This window comes from Canis lupus, chromosome 25, assembly GCF_011100685.1.
Source record: "Canis lupus familiaris isolate Mischka breed German Shepherd chromosome 25, alternate assembly UU_Cfam_GSD_1.0, whole genome shotgun sequence".
In the NCBI taxonomy this organism is placed as follows: domain Eukaryota; kingdom Metazoa; phylum Chordata; class Mammalia; order Carnivora; family Canidae; genus Canis; species Canis lupus.
The window spans coordinates 32,975,173-32,992,627 of NC_049246.1; the positions used below are offsets into that span (position 1 = coordinate 32,975,173).

At 37.3% G+C, this 17,455-nt stretch overlaps 1 long non-coding RNA gene across 1 annotated transcript; it reads right to left on the bottom strand.

Annotated features, from left to right (window-relative positions):
• Positions 1-330: 330 nt before the first annotated feature.
• Positions 331-16,875, bottom strand: LOC111092462. The gene is made up of 3 exons (XR_005378236.1): positions 16,263-16,875; positions 15,895-15,959; positions 331-1,705 (listed from the first exon to the last, which is right to left on the bottom strand). It is a non-coding gene; the product is annotated as an uncharacterized LOC111092462 (long non-coding RNA).
• Between the last annotated feature and the right edge of the window lie 580 nt (positions 16,876-17,455).

The window sequence follows — 17,455 nt, forward strand, 5'->3', positions numbered from 1 at the left end:
TCGAGTCCCACGTCGGGGTCCCTGCATGGGGCCTGCTTCTCTCTCTGCCTCTCTCTCTCTCTCTGTGTGACTATCATAAATAAATAAAAATTAAAAAAAAAAGAATGAAATAAGAGAAAAAATATACAATATATGAAAGTTCCCTTTAAAAGTCTCCTTTGGCTTTAAATTTAGGTTCGCTCATTTTTTTTATGTCTATTAATGACATTTAGAGTGAACTGGGATATATATAAAAATATTCTCAGTAGTGTTATTCATAATGGCCCCAATTAGAAAAAATCCACATGTTCATCGACAGGAATAGATGTAATATATTTTATGTAAGGGAACACTATACATTGATGAATATAAGTAAATGTCTGCTATACATTCATTAGATAAGCACAGAGGAATATCTCAAAAATATAACAACAATGAGCAAAAGAAACCAGACTGAAGATACATACCATATAATTCCATTTACAGAATGGTAAAAAAACAAGCAAGACTAAACCACATTATTTGGAGACTCACACTAAGTATTAAAACTATAACAAAAAGGAAAAAAATGATGACCATAAATGTCAGATTGGGGTTATTTCAGGTACAGTTGAAAGCTTTAATTATGAATTGTATGTTGAATGCTTTTCGGATGCAAAATGGTTTTGTTTGTTTGTTTTGTCCTTGGAGGTCATTTTAGGAATGTTTACAAACATTTATTAAACTGTGCATTTATATTTTATAAATGTTTCTGTACATATGCTGTATTTTACATTTCACAGTAAAAAAAAAGTTTTAAAAAGAACAGAAAGGCTCTTCCTGTTGAGAAGGCATATTTCTTTGATGAGGGAAGTCATAGAAGGGGTTAGAATACTTGTGTGGCTTATCCCCTGTTGGAATGGATGCCAGTCAAGCCAGCAAGGCCAGCTGCCTGCCCTGTCACCTCATGATTAGAGCCGTATAGGAGGCTTGGGCCGCTGGGGAAATGCCTGGATCTTTCCTTCACACAGAAGATGGGAGAAGAGCTGGAAATGATTTGGATAATGTTTGACACTGCTTTTACAAAGAAATAAAGGGATAGTGAATCGCTGTAGCAAGTTTGTCTCTTGGGATCCTGCAATTTCTCCCTCATGTCAATAGAAAGAGCCATTTTCTAACCAGACCATGACATGAAAACATCCTTATTTTCAGCTAGCCCCCACAACATCAAGTCCATCTCACTCCAAAACTCGTTACATCATCATTAATAATCGTTTCGCATGGTTGCTGAGCTTAGTTCAGGGCCTGCCCATCTGTGAAATTAGGTGTGTCTGTCCCCAATTCTCTGAGTGCCAGCGTTCCACGGAGGGCATGCAGTTGAAATAAGTCAGCTTGAGGGTGGAGTGTCCTGGACAAAAAAAGACACTGGACTCAGATGGGGAATACCTTGAGTGGAAGCAGCCAAGGGGATTCTGAGGCTGATAGTAAGGCTCAGGAGCAGAGGTCCTGAGCTGTATGTGCTAGCGATGGAGGACCGGCTCCAAAGTCAGGGCTGAGGCTGTTTGTCTTCAGGAAATCATGACTGTTGCATTGAGGTCCAGAATGAGGTTTGAGTATGACGAGGGTATAAGGGATTCAAGTCATGCTTACTTTCAAAAGAGAGAAAAACCCAGCTTGAGAGGCTACACAATCTCTTTGGTTTTGCTGGTCAGTCAGTTTGTATAGGCAGGGCAGGTCCCAGTCAAGTCTGTAACCAAATAGAATAGGAAACACAGTGAGCCCTAGTGGGCTGTAATACTTAGCCCAGGAGGGCTGCGTTCCTATTGCCTAGAGGAACCTGAAACAGAATTCTGAGAAGGTAAATAAGTTTAAAGAATTAGATTTTCCCTCACTCACTCCATCTGTCAAGTTGGGTCTGATTTTTTTTTTTTTAATCTCCACTGATTTGTAAATTGTCTGTGGCATTTTGGTGATTAATAGATTATTTTGTTTCTTAAAGATCGCATAGAAAATTAGTGCCACTCGCTCCCTTTAATTTACTGACCTTCTTACATCAAAACAGAAAGATTGAGTCCTCTGCCATCTATAATTGTCTGCAGATGCTACACAATCTGACTAGTTGAAATACACATAATTGCAATCTAAATCTAGTTAACAGGGGGTCATGGAAAGCACATCCACCAGCTGTGTGATGTTAAATAATTTCAATACTTCTTAATGCCAAGATTGTCTCATCTCTAAACTGGAGATAACCGCTTCTTAAAGACTGTTATGGGGGTTTTACACACACACACACACACGTATAATCTCTTTAATTTCATTTAATCCTATATATATAATAAGGTACATCATACCCTGCTCAGTAACACAAGGTAAGGTGCCATGCTTTTCTCTGTTGGTGTTCAATGAAAAGCTTCACTATCGAATAGCAATATAATACTAATTTTTTATTGAATTTTGAATATTTTGGAATATCTTCTGGTCAGTGGTCTGTAATGTATGAATGACTCTGAAAATAATTTAATTAAAATCATGAAAATAATTTGAACGCTTTTAGTATCTTTCTTTTTTTATCGTCCAGTTTATTTAAACTAAAAACTCCCCTAAAACAGTTTACCCATTTCTTCCAACTCCTACTCCCTGCCTCTTGCAACTACCAACCTGATCTCTATATCTATGCACCTGTATTTTGGTTTTGTTTTTATTTGTTTTTTAGATTCACATAGAAGAGAGATCATATGATATTTGGTATTTGTCTTTCTCTATCTGACTTAGTATAATTGCCCTTGAGGTTCATCCACTTTGCTGCAAATGGCAAGATTTCAGGTGTTCTTTTTATAATTTAGAAAGATAAAACCTTGTTTTTACTGTCCTGGAGAACATCAGATTGGTTGGACTGAGAAGGTCAGTGCTCTTCTCAAAATTTAGTTTTATTTTTATCATTCAAAATATGTCCATATTTAGTACCCAAATGTCCTACCAGTTTCATAGGTAAAATTCACAGTGGCATTCCCTTGCTCTCTCAACCATCTCTGTTTCCATACCTCTAAAATCTCTAAATCTCTTAGCATTTCTTAGTTTTATTAATGCTTGGGTAGAGCTTTAGTTACCAGACTTCTCCTCTGCACCATCCTCATCACATTCCTACAAACAGCCTGTTATCCTCTCTTGTACAGGCATCATAATTTTGGTTTGATCAGTGTTAAACTTTAGCACACAGAAAATCTCTTTAATACTTTGTTAAAATATAGACTTTTTGATTCCACCCTTACTAGTTCAGTAAGAGGGGAGACAGAGAATTTGTATTTCAGTTTTCCAAGTGATGCTGATGATGCTATTTGACCTATGGATCACACTTTAAGACCCACTCGATGAGATAAACATTCTATCTTCACATTATCAATATGCTTTAGAGCTGATCCTGTGTGCATACCAGAGTTGCTTTGTTTTTCTCAGGAACTCCTTTTGTTCTCTATGAAGTTAACTATTGTCCTTTTTTCATTTGATTAGCTTTTATATACTTCACTAATTTTTAAAATGTTCTTTATTTATCCTTGAGATACACAGAGAGAGAGAGAGAGAGGCAGAGACATAGGCAAAGGGAGAAGCAGGCTCCGTGCAGGGAGCCCAGTGCAGGACTGGATCCAAGGACCCCAGGATCATGCCCTGAGCTAAAGGCAGATGATCAACCACTGAGCCACCCAGACATCCCAAGGTATCAGTAATTTATACCTGAACTCTCTCTTACTGGTGTAAATCTCTTAATATCTTCAGGTTCATGAGGCATTTTTCAATGTCATCTTTTAAAAAATTAAATAGCTCAGAGTTTTTTTGACATGCACTATTGTGGACTGGTTCCTTATTTATTTTAACATGTAGTGTTATATTAGTTTCAGGTATACAATATAGTGATTCAGCAGTTCCATATATTACCTAGTCCTCATCAAGACAAGTGTATTCTTAGCACTAGCTCCTCTTTTAGACTGCCACACACAGCAGCCAGGTTGTATCTTCTACTTTCTCATTCTTATACCTTTCAAAAATTTGTTTGATAGTACGGGTATCAGCAAATGTCCTTTTCTACCCTCATACTTGATTAAATGTTGGCTGGATAAAATTCTATCTTGAGAATACTTTATTTTTGAAAGTATTGTTCCACGGTCTTTTGTTTTCCGGTGTTGTTATTGGGTAATCTACCACCATCTAATTCTTGATCCTTTGTAAGAGACAATTTTCTCTCTGGAAGTTTTAGAATCTTTTCCTAATCTCTAGTGTTCTGTAATTTTAAGGGTTTCAGCCTAGGTCTGTTTTCCATTGTTCTGAGCATGAAGTTGGCTCTTCTAATACAGAAATTCACATTCTACAATTCTGAGAAACTTTCTCAAATTATCTCATGGATAATTTCTTATCTTCAAATTTCTATGCCTTGTTTTTCTGGGATTTCTGTTATATGTGTGTTGGGCTTTCTGAAAAGATTGCCCAATTTTCTTCTTTCTCTGTTTATCCTATTTGTTATATTTAGATCCTGCTTTCTGAAAGATTTCTTCAAGTTTACTTTTTCTTTTATTTTTTATTTTTAATTCTTAACATCTCTTTTTGGCTATTCTCTTACTAGTCTTTTTTTGAAGTAGCCTATTTTTGTTTTATAGATGTAATATCTTGTATTTCTTTGAGGGTATTACCATAGATTTTAAAAGTCCCCCACCTCCCATACTATCTCTGTGTCATTCCTTGCTTTCTGTGTTTGCTCGTTTTGTTTTTTCCTTTATACGGAGTTTTTCTTCAAACATGTGGTAGTCATTGACTGTCAACTTTTTTTTTTAGATTTTATTTATTTTATTCATGAGAGACACAGTGAGAGAGGCAGAGACATAGGCAGAGGCAGAAGCAAGCTCCCTGCGGGGAGCCCAATGCAGGACTCCATCCCAGGACCCCAGGATTATACCCTGAGCCAAAGGTAGGCACTCAACCACTTAGCCAACCAGGTGCCCCTGACTGTCACCTTCTATATAAGAGTGGACCACTAAAAATCTGACTGGATGCTTTGTATCAACAAATGGAGTGTTTGAGCCCTTTCTCCTGTCTTTGCAGAGACAGAGTAAGTGACAGAAAGTTCAGAGGATTTAATATTAAGACCTTCATGTGGGGTCCCGAATCTCCCCCTTAGAGGATGTATGAACTGGAGCAGATGTCCTATTTTCTCAGTGTCAATTTGAATACCTAGAACAGTGCATGGCACATGTGACAGATATTTGTTGAGTGAACAAATATCTTCAATTGCGAAGGGTAGACCATAACCTTCCTCATTTTGTGGAGATACATAATTTAAGAGTATGTAAAAGTCCCTTCAAATTGTAGTTATACTAAAATTTCAGAGACTATTTTTTTATTTTTATTTTTTTAAACATTTTATTTATTTATTCATTAGAGACACACAGAGAGAGGCAGAAACATAGATGGAGGGAGAAGCAGGCTCCTCACAGGGAGCCCGATGTGGGACTGGATCCCAGACTCTGGGATCACGCCCTGAGCCAAAGGCAATGGTCAACCACTGAGCACCCCAGGTGTCCCTATTCCTTTTTTTTTTTAATATTTTATTTATTTATTTGAAAGAGAGGGAGAGGGAGTGCACAGAGGGAGTGCTGAGTAGGGAGCCCAATGCAGGGCTCTATCCCAGGACCCTGAGATCATGACTTAAGTAAAAGGTAGAAGCTTAACCAACTGAGCCACCCAAGCTCCCACAGGGACTGTTTTTAAAGGACATTAACACTTACTGCACAAGTGCAGTATTATAGGGCAGATATGATCCTGGTCAATTTCCCAGCAGGCTCATTCTTCATGACACATGTACAGGTATGGATGCGGTGCTTCTGTAAAATCAGAAGCATATTTGGAATATATGAAAACTATCATGGAGAAGAGCAAGTAGGAGTCAATGGAGTGGTAGTGGGGGCAGGGAAGATATGTGATGTAAACTTTGTCTTTCTATCAGGAGGTACTTTCTGTCAATTAGAACTTTCCATCAAAGAAATGAGCTGTCTTGATAGTTGGTGGGTTTCCTGTTGCCAGGCAGTTAAAGCAGAATTGTCCAAAAATATTGCAAAGAGAATTTCCTGCTGGAATATTATAAAGGAAATTTCCTGCTAGGAATAGATTATGCCATTGTGCTAAATGCTCTCTAAAATCCTTTCTGTCTTTAAGATCTTAGTTATTACAGAATTACAGATTTTAAAGCTACAATCAATATTCCAAATGCCAGAAAACAGACATAAATGTTCTGAGTCAGATTTACTTGGGATATTTTAGAAACAGCTTTTGAAATGAATCAATGAAGGAACAAAAATTCTCATCATAGGGGCGCCTGGGTTGCTCAGTAGGTTAAGCATCTGCCTTCAGCTCAGGTCATGACCCCTGGGGTCCTGGGATCAAGACCCATGTCAGGCTCTTCTCAGCAGAGAGTCTGTTTCTCCTTCTACCCACTCCCCCTCTTTCTCAAATAAATAAATAAAATCTTCTTAAAAAATTGCATCATTTCTAAATCCTTGGAACTGATTCTGTCTTTAGAAAATGTAATTTGATTAACAGCTTTGAAAGGTCAAAGTCCCCCTATCTAGGATGGTGGCCTCTTCACTGAGCTAGTCCTTAATGACAGGCATTTGGGGAACGTGGACAAGAAGGATGGTGTGCTTCCAGTAAAAAGCAAGGTTTCTTCCTTGACCGGGCTTGCTGCCCAGAAGACAGGTTGATTTGCATTTTATCTGCAGTGCATCGCTCATTGATGTGCAACCCTGTAGCACTGCCTGCCTCTGCCTGGATACAGCCTTGTCCCCCGAGAAGGACTGCATTCATTCGTTACCATCCGTTGCCCATTTAGTTGACAAGCCAGCATTTTTATTCTTTTTTCCCAAGACCAAGAAAAGAAACTTTACTGTAACATCTTCTTTAGCCTTTCAAGGTCACTTAAGAAGGGAATGAAAATAAGAAAATATCACTGTATTTTTGTTGGAGCAAGGATTGAAAGGATGAAGTGAGCAAGAAATTAAAAAGTGAAGGCTTTAAAAACTGAGTTATATTTGCAGGATGTGTAAATCAAGTGAGATCATGGCACCTTTCCTCCTCAACTCTCTTGTTGAAATCCAAGTGGAATTGATGGATTAAAAAATAATGTTACCTAGCTGTGATGGCTTTGCAGTGTCATTTTCTGACTAATCCATTTCAATATCTGATAGAATAGGTATTGCATTGAAGGATTGTCTAATGTTTTAAAACTAAGCTTCTATTGATACCTTCTGCTCCATTTAAGGTAAGGTGAGAGAGCCCACATAGCCAGCACAGGTGGCTGGTGAACAGTCCTAGAATACTCCAAGAGGAATGGCAATATGCCTTTCATTGGGAGGCTGCCCAGACTATGGACTCAGTCCTCATCCACAAGCCACCCAGATGATCTCTTCCAATACCAGGTTTGAAATTATTATATGATGATTTCCAAACCTCTATCTCACACCCAGACATTTCTTTTTGAATTTCTAAAACATGTTTCAACTGTATAATGAACTCTTATATATGCATATATTAAGTGAACTAAGACTTAACTTCTTTTTTGAGTAGGGCAGGAGATTAACCTATACTAGGATCCTTATTTACAAGGTATAGATATATTATACACACGAGGTGAAAAACCAAATAGGAATCATTAGGACTCCTCTATTATGAATTGGCTACCACCTAGCAGCCTTAACACATAGACTGCCCCAATTCTTAAAATTCTTCTTTTTTTGAGAGAAAGAGAGAGAGGTGGAGGAGGGACAGGAGATGGAGAGAGAGAGAATCTTAAGCAGGCTTCATGCACAGGGTCAGGAGCCTGACCCAACACTCGATCTCATGACCCTGAGATCATGACCTGAGCTGAAATCGAAAATCAGATGCTGATTTTCAACTGAGCCACCCAGGGGCTCCTCAATTCTTGAAACTCTTAAAAATTTTTAAAAACACAGCTCTTAAAACTGATTCAGAGAGTGCAGTTTAATTAAGCCTGGGGGATTTTAGGCATCGTATCTTAAACCTACGATGGCTAAATCTTCAGATTAGACCCATACCAATTACTGGGTGCCTGCCCCCTCATGTTTACACCCAGCCCATATATTTTTTTCCACATGGGAGATCTGAAGCACAGAAGTGGAGGAAAGGAAGGCTGCACAGGCTTCTGAACTTGACGTTGCACACACATATTTTTCTCACCCATTGAAAGCCTTGCTTCTACTGCCTGATGAGTTTCTACTCATTCATCTAGATAAAAAGTAAATGCCAACTTCTTTGTGAAAATATTCTGATTTATCAAGCTTAATGTAGCCAGTGTGCTCCCACAATATGCTGTCCTGGAGCCTGTGGCCCTCACACATATTCTTCATCCTTCCTGGTTCTGCCCTCTATGGTGGGAGGGGGAGAGAGGCGGCCTTTCTGGCCTGCATTCCCCAGGCTCCTATGTCAGCTGACTTATGGCCAGTGTCAGCCTAGGAGAGGCAATGGCAAGAGATGGGGGTTGGGAGGATAGAAGCTGGGGTCTTCCCTTCCTGTCTGCACTGAGTGGCTTTTCTAGCAGTGGTTATGTTCCCTCTGAAATTCCAGCTCCCTCTGGACATGCTCCATTTGGGGGAACTCCAGCTCTGGTAATACCATAGTATTGGTTTTCTGGGGCTGCTGTAATAATTTACTATAAAATACACTTTTAAAACAATGGAAATGTATTCTCTCCTGATTCTGGTATACAGAAGTCTGAAATTCGTGTGTCAGCAGGAATGTGCTCCCTCCAACAGCTCTAGGAGAGAAGGCTTCCTTGTCTCTTCCAGCTTCTGGTGGTTCCAGGGGTTCCCTGGCTTGTGTGGCAACATCCCTCCAATCTCTGCCTCTGCCTTCACATGGCTTCTCCTCCTTTCTCTCTGCATCTTCTATTCTTTTGTCATTTATAAGAGCAATTGTATTGGGTTTAGGGTCCACCTGAGCAATGCAGGATAATCTCATCTCAAGATCTTTAATTTAATTATGTCTGGAAGACTCTTTTTCTAAATAAGGTAATATCCACTAGACTTAGGAATCAAGATGTGAACATATGTTTTTAGGGGCCACCATTCAATCCACTACAACTATGTCTTCTCTCTTTCTCCAGTATCTGGCTGATAGAGGTTATCAGTTGTGAGATAATTTCTATATTATCTTACTGTACACTCTGTAGCTTCTCAAATCCTGCCTCTTCCAGGTAACCAACTACTTACATTAAATTTTCTCTGTTATAATTACTTGAAATCGTTATAGTGAGATCCTAATGGATATGAAATACTGATTTTCATATGTCTCTATTATAGATCCATAATACACCAAATTATCCTGCTTTGCTTATGTGTACACATCCCCTGGAATGCTGTGTAACCTTTGCTATTTTTCTTTTTTTTTCCCAGGGCTCAGCGCAGTGCTTAGTTTGGAAAGTGATAAATAATGGATTATGAATATTGGTCTGAAAATGAATGATAAATGTGTGCTTAATATACCTAAACTCTGAGATAAATGTGTAAAGTGTCTATGGAACTATTAAGAGAAAAATGTTCACATACTTCTACAAAACAGCAACACTTGGAGAGAAAAAAACATTTATGTGTGGCAGAGAATATATTAGCTCTTACTAGTCCAATATAGATGAACAGCATGAGACAGAGTGTGTCCAACAGAATTTTATAAACATTTTTCAGCACCTTCTTATCTCAGTTTCGCTTGATATAATGTTCAACATGATTATTTCATGCCAAACATCTCCTGAACTTTCCCTTTTGTTACCCATGGTCAACCTTTTTTTCTTTTTTTTCTTTTTCTTCTTTTTCTTTTTTTTCTTTCTTTTTCTTTTTCTTCTTTTTCTTTTTCTTTCTTTTTTCTTTCTTTTTGAATCTTATTTATTTATGCATGAGAGACACATGGAAAGAGAGAGAGAGGCAGAGACATAGGCAGAAGGAGAAGCAGGCTCCCCACAGGGAATCTGATGCAGGACTCTATCCCAGGATTCCAGGATCATAGCCTGAGTGAAGGCAGATGCTCAACCAATGAGCCACCCAGGCATCCCCATCATCAACTTTTCTAAGCAGATTGCTCAATTTACTTCAAATTAACACTAAGGATTTTAGTTTGGGGGTATGTGCTCTGTATAGATATTCATGATTATTGCTAGACAGAGCATCTCTTTTATAGACTGTTGTCTGGACAATATTCTAGAAGTAGAGCTTTGGTTATTTTATTTCCTCTTTGCAAAGTCTCCAGTGGTTTTGCATTTTTTTTAACCAAAAAGTTACAAAGTGACATGAAAGCTTTCTTTCCTCTTGAGCCCTCAAATCTTCTGTCCTCTGCTGGCATGCCTTTGGATTACTGACAACCCATTGACACCCCTATGATCTTTTGTATATATATCTTTGCACATTAATCCTCTACATCTGACACCATTTCTGCTTGTCAAAACTCTGCATTTTTTTTAATTTATTTTTTATTGGTGTTCAATTTACTAACATACAGAATAACCCCCAGTGCCCGTCACCCATTCACTCCCACCCCCCGCCCTCCTCCCCTTCCACCACCCCTAGTTCGTTTCCCAGAGTTAGCAGTCTTTACGTTCTGTCTCCCTTTCTGATATTTCCCACACATTTCTTCCCCCTTCCCTTATATTCCCTTTCACTATTATTTATATTCCCCAAATGAATGAGAACATATAATGTTTGTCCTTCTCTGACTGGCTTACTTCACTCAGCATAATACCCTCCAGTTCCATCCACGTTGAAGCAAATGGTGGGTATTTGTCATTTCTAAAGGAGCTAGAGAAAAAACAGCAAATAGATCCTACACCCATCAGAAGAAGAGAGTTAATAAAGATTCGAGCAGAACTCAACGAAATCGAGACCAGAAGAACTGTGGAACAGATCAACAGAACCAGGAGTTGGTTCTTTGAAAGAATTAATAAGATAGATAAACCATTAGCCAGCCTTATTAAAAAGAAGAGAGAGAAGACTCAAATTAATAAAATTATGAATGAGAAAGGAGAGATCACTACCAACACCAAGGAAATACAAACGATTTTAAAAACATATTATGAACAGCTATACGCCAATAAATTAGGCAATCTAGAAGAAATGGACGCATTCCTGGAAAGCCACAAACTACCAAAACTGGAACAGGAAGAAATAGAAAACCTGAACAGGCCAATAACCAGGGAGGAAATTGAAGCAGTCATCAAAAACCTCCCAAGACACAAGAGTCCAGGGCCAGATGGCTTCCCAGGGGAATTTTATCAAACGTTTAAAGAAGAAACCATACCTATTCTCCTAAAGGTGTTTGGAAAGATAGAAAGAGATGGAGTACTTCCAAATTCGTTCTATGAAGCCAGCATCACCTTAATTCCAAAACCAGACAAAGACCCCACCAAAAAGGAGAATTACAGACCAATATCCCTGATGAACATGGATGCAAAAATTCTCAACAAGATACTGGCCAATAGGATCCAACAGTACATTAAAAAAATTATTCACCATGACCAAGTAGGATTTATCCCTGGGACACAAGGCTGGTTCAACACCCGTAAAACAATCAATGTGATTCATCATATCAGCAAGAGAAAAACCAAGAACCATATGATCCTCTCATTGGATGCAGAGAAAGCATTTGACAAAATACAGCATCCATTCCTGATCAAAACTCTTCAGAGTGTAGGGATAGAGGGAACATTCCTCGACATCTTAAAAGCCATCTATGAAAAGCCCACAGCAAATATCATTCTCAATGGGGAAGCACTGGGAGCCTTTCCTCTAAGATCAGGAACAAGACAGGGATGTCCACTCTCACCACTGCTGTTCAACATAGTACTGGAAGTCCTAGCCTCAGCAATCAGACAACAAAAAGACATTAAAGGCATTCAAATTGGCAAAGAAGAAGTCAAACTCTCCCTCTTCGCCGATGACATGATACTCTACATAGAAAACCCAAAAGTCTCCACCCCAAGTTTGCTGGAACTCATACAGCAATTCGGTAGCGTGGCAGGATACAAAATTAATGCCCAGAAGTCAGTGGCATTTCTATACACTAACAATGAGACTGAAGAAAGAGAAATTAAGGAGTCAAAACTCTGCATTTTTAAAGCCACTGTATTAAAGACCTGGTTAAGTCTTTGGTACTGAGCAGATTTGGATTTGAACACAAGTTCTACTATTTATTGGCTGCACATGAACCTGAGAAATTCATTAATCTCTTGGAATTTCAGTTTTCTCATCTGTAAAATGAAGATATTCATACTGACATCAGCATCTTATTTCTAGGGTTAGATAAGAATATAGATGTGTTATGCTCATCACACAAATACTTAAAGATCTACAGGGCAGCCGGAGTGGCTCAGCGGTTTAGGACCGCCTTCGGCCTAGGGGGTGATCCTGGAGACCTGGGATCAAGTTCTTCATCGGACTCTCTGCATGGAGCCTGCTTCTGCCTCTGCCTGTGTCTCTGCTTCTGTGTGTATGTGTGTGTGTGTGTGTGTGTGTGTGTGTGTCATGAATAAATAAATAAAATCTTTAAATAAAAAAAAAGATCTACAAAGCTGTCCAGTCATCACTGGACACTATAATGATGTCCAGTATAATTTTAGGATGTTTTCATTATCCATTATTAGAAATAACCTCATATCCATCAGCAGTCATGCCCCACTTTGTTCAATTTTCTCTATCCCTAGGCATATACTAATCTATTCTTTATTTCTATGGATTTGCCTATTCTGGACATTTCATATGAATGAAATCATGCAATATTTGGTCATTCATGATTGGCTTCTTTTATTTATCATAATGTTTTCAAGATTCATTCTTATTGTAGCATATATCAGTATTTTATTCCTTGTTATTGCCAAATAATATGCCATTATATGGATATGCCACTTTTTGTTTATACATTCATTAATCAATGGGCCTTTGGGTTGATTTCCATCTTTGCCTAGCATGAATAATGTTATTATGAATTTTTGTGTATAAGTTTTTGTGTGGACAATATATTTCCTCCTAGGTAGTTGCCTAGGGGTGGAATTGCTGGTTCATAGGGTATCTTGATGAGAAACATCAAAGTATTTTCCCAAGAGAATGCACCAATGAATTTTTATTTTCCAATGGTAATATTGGTCTTTTATTAGTTTTTATCATTAACTGAACTGTACCATTTTCCACTGATGACTCTCCATTTTGCTTATAATTTCTTCTCATTTGGCTTTGTGAGATTTAACATTCTGATTTCTCCTATGTCGTTTCTATGACTCTTCCCCTCCCCACATGCAATTTTTTTGTTCCTGATTCTTCTCTCTACGTTGGCAATTTTATTCAGTGAAGCATACTTCATTTCCCAGCCTTGTATGGATTCAGATGGGTCTACATGATTTAAAGTCTTTACTGAGCTGTGTGTGGTCAGTCACATAAGCTCTCTCTTGACCACTCCGTAAAGGCTTCAAATGCAGTGTGTCCACAAGAGGGCTCATCTCTCACTCTGAAAAGCTGATCTTTCCAATTGCTCTTTTTTTAGTGCATCTACTGTCCTCTCAACTCACTTGAAATTTCAGTCATTTTTTTCTTTTTTCTCTCACCTGTCCCTTTTGCCCAATTAGTTTGCCAGCTCCTGTCCACTCTATGTGTCTATCATCCTCAGATACAGTGCCTTTTTTTGCGTGTTACCCTCCCATTCTGTTCAAGCACTATGATTGTACATTTTGATTTCTATACATTCTCTTTAAAGACATTATTATTTTTTCCTTTTCTTTTTTTTTTTACATTTTACATTTTTATCCTGCTTACAGTTAAAATCAAATTCCTATGACTCCTCTCTTCAAAATCTTCAGAGGTTCTATATTATCCTCTACTAAAGAATAAATTCCTTAGTGGTATATTCAAGTTTCTGATATACTTTCCTAGTCCTGTTTCCCATTTACTTCTATATAGAGCATATGTTTAAATCAACCTCAGTCTTCTTTGTTTATTTTTCAGCCTCCAGCTGTGTTCATGCCTCTCCTTGGGATGCCCTGTCACTGAATCTGCATAAGGCAATTCCTCAAGGCCCTAATAAAATGTGTCCTCCTCCACATTGATGCCCATCATCTTCCTAGACTGAATTTACCACTCTTTTCTCTCAACAATGTCATTTTCAATTATGTATTACAGTCACTTGGTGCATATCTAATCTTCCCTCCTTAAATCTATAGTCCTTGAGGGCAGAGGCCATGGCATATTTATCACAATTATAGGAGCTACTATTTCTCAAATACTTACTATGACCTAGGGACTGAACTAAGTATTTGGTATTGTAACATCTTCTTTAATTATCAAAACAATCCTCTGAAATAGGTGTATTTTGCATCTTCATTTTATAGATGAGACAATTAACACTTAGAGAAGATAGATAACTTCCCAAAGGCTAAACAGATTCTAAATGGCAAAGCTGGAATTTTATCCTTGATTGACTCTAAACCCTGTGCAAATAACTATGTCCTTATCACTTTCTCTACAACACCTAATTTAATAAATGCCAGTTAAATGAATAAAAAGAAAAGGTCAGTGTGTGCTGTTGAAGACATAGGTTTAGTTCAAATTGAAGTTGTAACACTGTCTCAGAGTGAATTATTTACCATGCCTGAGCTGTTTACTCATTTCTAAGGTATTGGTCAGAGATAATAACCCTTGCCTCACAATGCTCTTGTGAAGATAAAATGAAATGATGCACATGATGGCATATACTAGTATGCTCTCAGTAAATATTAGTTGATAATAATATAAATATAATTTCATTTTTTACTGTCCCTAATTGATGAGGTTGACTGTACTTGGAGACAGTCACATGACAGGAAAGGTATACAACAAAGGTAGCTGTAACAATTTCACAAACTTTATCCCAACAAGGATGTTACACACTTTATTATATACTGTTAAAAGTATATACTTAAAATACTTATAATCTTTGATCTAAAATAGAACTAAATAGGCTTTAAAGAAACCTCTATTGTACTTCTTAATTAGGTGCTGTTTTTAATTCATTTATCTATCTATCTATCATCTATTTATCATCTACCCATCCATCCATCCATCCACCCAGCCATCCATCTCTCTTTCTATGTCTTTGTTTCTTTCTTTCACCACAGCATTTCAAATATTTCCAAATGTTGGTATCCATTATAATACTATTCCTTCGAACAAAGACTTTTATTATATTAAAATTTTGAATAGTAATAATAGTATATACACTTTCACTAAATCATCCTACTCTTTACTGTTTTTAATTTCATTTCATTTCATAAATACCCTTTGACATTTTATAAGATCCTATCAATAATCAGAGGTTGAAGACATATTAGCTTTGGAATTTAAGAAACAAGACAGATAAGAGGGGAAGGGATAGAAAAAGAAAATAAGACAAAAACAGAGAGGGGGACAAACCATAAAACTCTTAACTGTACAAAACAAACTGAGGGTTTCTGGAAGGGAAGTGTGTGGGAGGATGGGGTAACTGGGTGATGGGCATTAAGGAAGGTACTTGATATTATGAGCACTGGGTATTATATACAACTGATGAATCACTGACCTCTACCTCTGAAACTAATAATACATTATATGTTAATTAATTAAATTTAAATTAAAAAAAGAAACATTAGCTTCATTTGTTGGATGAATTCTGTATTCTTTTCCCCATTAAACAAAACAAAACAAAACAAAGCAAAACAAAACAAAAATCTGTTTTAGAGACCTGAGGAAAGATAGACAGTTCTCAGAGAGGGTAAGCAGGAGAAAAGGGGGATCAATGTGACCTGGAAATACAGAGTTAATTTTCTGGCCACTCTGGACCATTAAAGTATGGGTAAGGTACATCAAGACGTCATAATAAAGATGAACTTACCAATATGTTCCCAAGTCTGTGGTTGGGGAACTGTAGCTGAAGACTTTTCTAATGTAATTCCTCTTCTGCTGACGCTCAGGGGAAAAAGTATATAGTCTTTTAAAATTATAATGGCATATGAAACATGTATCCTGCTTTGTTTATTTGTTTTGGGTTTTCTCTAATAGGAGGTCTAAAATTCAATCTTCATAACCTGGAGGGATTTCATAAATGCAGGGTGCAATTTGGAAAACTGAATAATTTTTAAAAGCTCTGTGTTTTAAATGCCTTAGAAAAAAAATCCACAGCAAATATCCAAATCATCTCTATTTCAATATTAGTAGCTAAAACATGTAAAGATTACATCTCATATTAATGATATTAATTACCTTAAATGTAATATAATTTCAAGGAAGTCTTTCATTCTATGGTAGGCAACATTTTCTGTGCTTGTAACTGCTCATAGAAAGAGTACTTCATTGCTGTAGAGAAAATAAGTTTTTGTAAAGAACAATGCAGTGTTATATACTCTGTCCTTGCTAGTCTTTGTGTCTACTGAAAGATCTTTCTGCTGATTATGTTGAAGGTAGGGAACAGATGAACAGGGGAACACTAGTAATGCTGCTGGTCTCCACAATTTTCTTGTCTTGATACCATAGAACACTTTCCCGTCCCTGCTCATTAACTTCCTCCAAACTAAACATCCTCATCAGAAAATAAGGAGCTTCAGTAGCACTTGCCAAAATAACATAACCCAGATGCAAAGTCAAGACCCTGGAAGAGGACACTACCAACCCAAACTACTTATCTTTACTTTATAACTTAACCACTATAAAGCTTATTGTTTCATCTAATATCTGTCCATGGAGAACAATTTCTCTCCATATCTTTAATTTGAATAAACTTTTACAAAAAGTAAGTATTTTGCAAATTTCCTCTGAAGTTTGAGATGAAATGGGATTTCATTTGTATTTATATTTTTATTAGTTGCAAAAAAGGCAGATGGTGATGTTAGGATAGTAGATGCTCTGCATAGGAGCAACATCTGAACAAATAATAGTAACTAGGACTAACCCAATATTTAATAGCTGACAAAGCACTTTTATAAGCATTACCCATTTGATTTGCACTGTTTTGCCAGAAAGTAGGCTGAGCAGATATTATTCTTCCCATTTTGCTGGGCTCAATTTTTGCAGATTTATACATATTCATTTAGTAAGCAAATGAAAGATTTGGAACTTGAAACAAAGTTTTCTGAATATAGATCTTGTTTGTCTCCCATTGTTTAACAGTGTATTGAGAGGAATAGAAATCTCATGGACAGACAAAAATGCAAAAGGAGAACCTCTGTACCTGGTGTAGATTGAGCATTTTTTGTCAAGAAGCACATTCATAACAATGTGTGCATTACTCGGAAAAGTGCATAAGATTGCAAAGAGGTGTCTCCTTCTAAGAAATTTGGAATATTGATGGTCTTATAAATAAAAATTTGAAGAAAAATTTGCCTTTTTTTGAGAGTCGTTCTATATTTAGGGTTTTTTTTTTAAGATTTTACTTATTTATTCATGAGAGACAGAGAGAG